The sequence below is a fragment of the Arachis duranensis genome, chromosome 6, assembly GCF_000817695.3.
Source record: "Arachis duranensis cultivar V14167 chromosome 6, aradu.V14167.gnm2.J7QH, whole genome shotgun sequence".
In the NCBI taxonomy this organism is placed as follows: Eukaryota; Viridiplantae; Streptophyta; class Magnoliopsida; order Fabales; family Fabaceae; genus Arachis; species Arachis duranensis.
The window spans coordinates 18,982,686-18,989,376 of NC_029777.3; positions in this window are offsets into that span (position 1 = coordinate 18,982,686).

Consider the following 6,691-nt stretch of genomic DNA (forward strand, 5'->3'; position numbering starts at 1 on the left):
CTACATCCCGTCCTCTCAGTGAAAACGTTCCTATGCTCTGTCACAGCACGGCTAATCATCTGTCGGTTCTCAATCAGGTTGGAATAGAATCCATTGATTCTTTTGCGTTTGTCACTAACGCCCAGCCTTCAGGAGTTTGAAGCTCGTCACAGTCATTCAATGCCGGAATCCTACTCGGAATACCACAGACAAGGTTAGACTTTCCGGATTCCCAGGATCCTACTCGGAATACCACAGATAAGGTTAGACTTTTCGGATCCTCATGAATGCCGCCATCTATCTAGCTTATACCACGAAGATTCTGTTGGGGAATCTAAGAGATATGCGCCCGGCCTAAGGTAGAATGGAAGTGGTTGTCAATCACGCGCGTTCATCAGTGAGAATGATGATGAGTGTCACAGATCATCACATTCATCAAGGTTAAGTGCAACGTATATCTTGGAATAAGAATAAAAGAGAATTGAATAGAAAGGAATAATAATTGTATTGAAACTTGAGGTACAGCAGAGCTCCACACCCTTAATCTATGGTGTGCAGAAACTCCACCGTTGAAAATACGTAAGTAAAAGGTTCAGGCATGGCCGAATGGCCAGCCCCCCATGATCTTGAGAACTAATCGCCCAAGATGTCTAATACACTAGTAAAAAGTCCTATTTATAATAAACTAGCTACTAGGGTATACATGAGTAAGTAATTGATGCATAAATCCACTTCCGGGGCCCACTTGGTGTATGTTTGGGCTGAGCTTGATCTATCCACGAGCTGAGGCTTTTCTTGGAGTTGAACTTCGAGTTATGACGTGTTTTGGGCGTTCAACTCCAGATCATGACATTTTTCTGGCGTTTAACTCCAGACAGCAGCATGTACTTGGCGTTCAATGCCAAGTTACGTCATCAATTTCCGAACAAAGTATGGACTATTATATATTGCTGGAAAGCTCTGGATGTCTACTTTCCAACGCCGTTGAGAGCGCGCCTTTTGGAGTTCTGTAGCTCCAGAAAATCCATTTCGAGTGCAGGGAGGTCAGATTCCAACAACATCAGCAGTCCTTTTGTCAGCCTTTTTCAGAGTTTTGCTCAAGTCCCTCAATTTCAGCCAGAATTTACCTGAAATCACAGAAAAACACACAAACTCATAGTAAAGTCCAGAAATGTGAATTTAACATAAAAACTAATGAAAACATCCCTAAAAGTAGCTTGAACTTACTAAAAACTACCTAAAAACAATGCCAAAAAGCGTATAAATTATCCGCTCATCAATAACCTCTATATATCAATGTTTGTTTTGTGTTAACATACACACACATACACCCCTATATTATTTTAAGATACATATTATCTCATATACTTTAAATATTGAGTAAATAGTCAAATTAAATTCTGAAAGATCACTTATTTTTTAAATTGGTTATCGAAAGATTTTTTCATTAAATTTGTCTTTTAAAGATTTTAAATTAGTCATGTTGATCATTCCGTCACTTTCTTTGTTGATGGTGTCAAAATTTGCTAATGTGACAAGTTAAGTGATACCTCATCAGACACCTAGGAGTCTTAATTGAATGTTAAAATAATTAGTTTATGAAATTATATCAAATCAATTCTAAATTAAAGGATTTCAATACCTCAAGTTTTTCTCACAATTAGATTTTAATTTGATCTAATTTCATAAAGTTATTATGTTGCTAGTCAATTAAAACTTCTAAATGTATGTTGGAGTGTTATTTAATGTGCCATGTTAGTAAATTTTGACACCATCAACAAAAAAAATGACGAAAAAACTAACATAATTAATTTAAAATTTTTAAAAGACGAATTTAATTAAAAAAATCTTTTGAGAACTAATTTAAAAAACAATCGATTTTTCAAAAATTAATTTGACCATTTACTCTTAAACATTTTGTCATCGAATTATTTAACGTTGGTTGTCCCTTGTTAATCAACATTTTACTCATGAATTGCATGACTTCAATTCAATTTGATTGGTATATATGTAGATTATTTATTATTTTATTGCAAGTTTTTGCTTGAATTGATGGTCTGTTGACTTTAACATGTGATTAGAATTACATCAAAGTTAGTTATTTTATTTTCAAGAGTAAAGAAAATAAAGGTGTCTAAAGTAGACAAAAACAACCAATTTCACGCCATATCTTCCTATAGTAATAGATAATATGGAATTATCTTCAAATAATTAATGTTAGTCTGGCCTAATGTTATAATAATTGACGGTTCATTCGTAGTTCTTACCGAACACGATTAGTTCGTGGTGGATTTGACGCAATAATAACAAAAGTAATGATACATGTACATTTGAAATTAGTTACTAAAATTAGCTATTTATATAAAAATCGAATATTTACACTTAATGATGAAGCTGACATGACATACTTTGGAGAATGTTACTCGATTTAATTGTTTTAATTCATTTAATATAATTTATTACATTGAATTAATTATATCAACTAATTGATTTGATTAAATATTTAAATATCACATAATCTATTATAATTTATATCAATTTGATTTGGTAGTATTTCTTAATTTATTTCTTTTAACGTTCTGTTAGTATTTTTTAATTTATTTCTTTTAATTTATTAAACCAAATTTATTATGTGTACTAATTAATTAATTTGATTAATTTATTAGTCATTAAAATAATAAATCTATTAATAAAATAGAAATTGAGATCTTTTCAATAATTCATTTTGTTAGCGATTTATTTATTTTAACTCATTAAATATAATTTTTTACGATAAATAACGCAATTTTTTTCATAAAAACAACGTTTAAATAATTGTGAAATTAAATTATACCACAAATGATGATAAATATCTTGGCATTAGATTTGCTATAAAACAAACTTCTAAAAATATTATGTTGTATTATATAATTTAGTTATATTATAAAAAAGGCTTATGATGATCATCTTATCGTATTAATGTAAAAGTTATAGGTGTTATATTATTTTATATACTCTTAAATCTCATGTTATATACTCTTAAATCTCATGTCCTTGATGAATATTTGTGACTGAATAATTATTAAAAGAAATTGATTTAATATCTATTTTATATTCTATTTAAATTATAATAGTGAGTAAATATTTTTTTTCAAAATAAATAATGCGATTTTTTCATAAAAATAATGTTTAAATAATTGTGAAATTAGATTATATTAAAGATGATGATAAATATCTTGACATTAAATCTTCTATAAAACAAACTTCTAAGAATATTATGTTATATTATATAATTTAGTTATATTTTTCTTGTCTTCAATCTATATTATTTGGATTGGCATATTATTTCTAAAAAGTGTATTCATTTTTTTTAATTATTAAATTAAATTAGTTACAAATAATTAATTAGGTTGATTAAATATTTAGATAACTTTTTATTTATTATAATTTAATTTATATAGTATATCATTTTACTATTTATTGTTTTTATTTTGTCCTTAATATTTAGTTTTAATTTTACATTTAGAGTTTCAATATATTTCAATTAATTATAACTAATCAATTATATTATTTGATTTGACTAAAATAAATATTAAATTATTTAATAAATAATAAATAAAAATAAATAAATAAATTTAATTTAAATTATTTTCTTATTTTTTTATATATAGAAATCAGAATGTGTTTTTATATAGTTTGATTAATAATTGTTAAAAGAGTTACTTTTATGGTGACTATTTTGTTTACTAATATTTCAAATTTTTTATAATATTTTCATAAAACTTGATTAATAAATTTTTCTTCACAATATTTTTTAAATTTTTTAATAAAAATATATCTTAATTTTTGTCTTTCATCTTTTATATTAATTGATTATACTAAAATTTTTTACAGTGTATTTTTATCAACTACACGCATTATTTATCTTTCTCACTACAACATTTATGGGCTATTGCAACATATGTTCAAGATAACACTTAAAAAAAGTTGCCTAATATATATAAAGGTAACTTTTTATACTAGTAGTAATAAAATAGTATTATAACAATGAATTTTTAATAACACACCATAAGTGATGCTATTGATAAATTAGGAGACACTTATTAAGTATTGCTCTATTAAATATACAAAAACAACTATTATAAAAATAATATATTACTTTTTTTAAGAGTTGCCTTTAAATTTTATTTTAAACTTTACTTCTCAAGTGTTGCTTAAAATTTTTAATATTTTGTTAAAAAATAAAAATAACTCAAAACGACAAGGCTAACTATTATGCGGAGAAAAATGGAAAAAAAGAAAGAAAGAAGAGTCTTTCGTTGTTAGCAAAACCCAACCCTAATGAAATCCATAACCCCAATCCATTCCAAATGATTCATTCCTCTCTGGTTCTTCAATCCATTCGATGATGACGCGCGTTCCTTTATTGAGCTTCGATCTCAATCTCTGCTCGCGAATATGATTCGATCGTTGAGCTTTGATCTTCTCTGCTCACGAATGAGCTTCGATTCTCTGCTCGTTGAGCTTTGATTCTCTGCTCCTCTTCTCATTGAGCTTCGATCCTCTCTGCTCGTGTTCATCACCGCCGGTCACTGTTCGATTATCACTGCTCGTGTTTTTTGTAAGATTCTCGTTTCGGCATTATTCTGCAGTTACTGATGATTCTACTGTTCTTTCTCTATTCTATTTTAGCACCTTTTTGTGTTTTGAATCCTAATTTTTGGTTAAACTTGTTGCTGTGTATATTAATTTTAAACTTGTTCCTCTCTATTTCCTCTGTGAGTTCACTTTCTATTTTCATCTTCACTTCTCTGCGATTTCGCCGATGTTAGAATCGGAGCTTCACGATTTATTCGACGACGCCGATTACGCCGCTTCGCAGCAACAGGTAACACTGTTTCTCTATTCCTCTCCTTTCACTTCACAATTTCTCCGGTTCCGATCCGATTGCATTTCAATTAGGGTTGCACGATTCAATTGAATGGTTCACTATTGGATTGCTTTCTTAATTTTTATCATTCCAATCACAAATTTAACTGAGTTGATGTTTCTTTAACATATATAATTTGATTGGGGGGATGATGATTAACTTAAATAACATTTACTACTTTTTTGCCAGTATTGAATTACCTATGAGCTTCACAAAATAATTTCTTTAGAATATCTATTTAATTGTGTAACGTGTCCTATTCAAATTTGCAGGATGTTTTTCTGTTAACTTTGGTTGGATCAGAAGTTGCATATTCTGCTGCACAAGCTACAATGGCAACTCTTTCGAAGGCTTACAAAACAACTAAAAATCATCGATCATTCCCAAGAAACACATCACTACAAGGTGAGAATGGTGAATATCTTTGGCTTACGATTACAAGCTTCTGAATTAATTAAGATAATGGTCATAATGGAGGTTATCTTGAAATGGATGGATCAATCTTCATCATGTACTTATTGGACTAGTTTTTGAAATATGTTTTTCTAAATTATTATTATTAACTGCCAGAAACTGAGTATTCACATTCCTGGCCTCATTAGCAAAATCTTGTTTCCCTTATTTGCCACGTGTGCAACTCAGTGGGTCCCACCCTTACATTTGATTGGTTCTTCTGCTCTCTTACTTCATAAATATATTGTTATTGCAGTTTGCACTTTTGGTACGTAACATAAGCTTGTTACATGTTAATAGAAGATTGTGTCATGTGTTAACTTTGTTATTGGTATGAAAGTTACAGCATGAAAAAAAATGAGAAAAAGAAGCTATTACTTGGGTATATCACACTAACCTCTTGTAAAATTTAGCTAATATAAATCATGGTATTTATCTATTTGCCATGCCTACACTACGTTTCCTACCAGAAAATAAGTGTCATGCATTAAACACTATTAGCAAGGCCATTAAAAGATACAATTGTCATGTATTTTTCTTGATTTGGGGATTTAAAAGAACAGCTTAGCTTCCAAATGATATAGATACAAGTGTTAAACACTTGGATGATCAAATTTATACCTTCTGTACTTTTCAACCTTCCAAGCTTTTAATCACAACCACATTAATATATTTGGTTATTAAGTATCTTAAAAATATTAATCAAAATTATTTATATTTTTTAATGGCCTTGCTAATAGTGTTTAAAAGCTTTTGTTCCCTCTATGTACAAAATTCATAAAAATAGTAAATTGACTAAAAGGGAAGGAAGTGGTGTGTTGGGAACAAACTTTTGTTTTGAAAAATAAAACCATGAACTTGAAGCTCATCATACAAAATTTGAGTGTGGAATTGCAAGTCAAAAAGAGTTCATATATAGAAAAGAGTGGAAAAAGACAAATATTAAAGGTAGAAGTTGGACAAAGTGAATGCACAATTGAGACAGATTAGTTGAAGAAAAGTTTATAAAACCAAATGCATAAGGAAGATAGCAATAAGCTGATTTTATTATTAGCATACTTAATACGTTTACTGGAAGAGATGGTGTTAGGAGAAAATGTTAAGAGATGGTAGATAATAATGTATATCATGAAAATAGAGTGACAGGGGATGTTGGAAGACCAATCCAAAAAGAAGCAGCATGAAAATTGGTGGTGCATCATCTAGAGAAAATAAAAGAAATACATTAATAGAAGAAAGGATCATAGAATTTAATTGTTATTCATGTTTGTTATTTTGCTTTGTTTTAGTTGTTGAAACATTTACATTCTTTTGTTGTATTTCTGTACTTATTTGATTTGTGCTCAATTT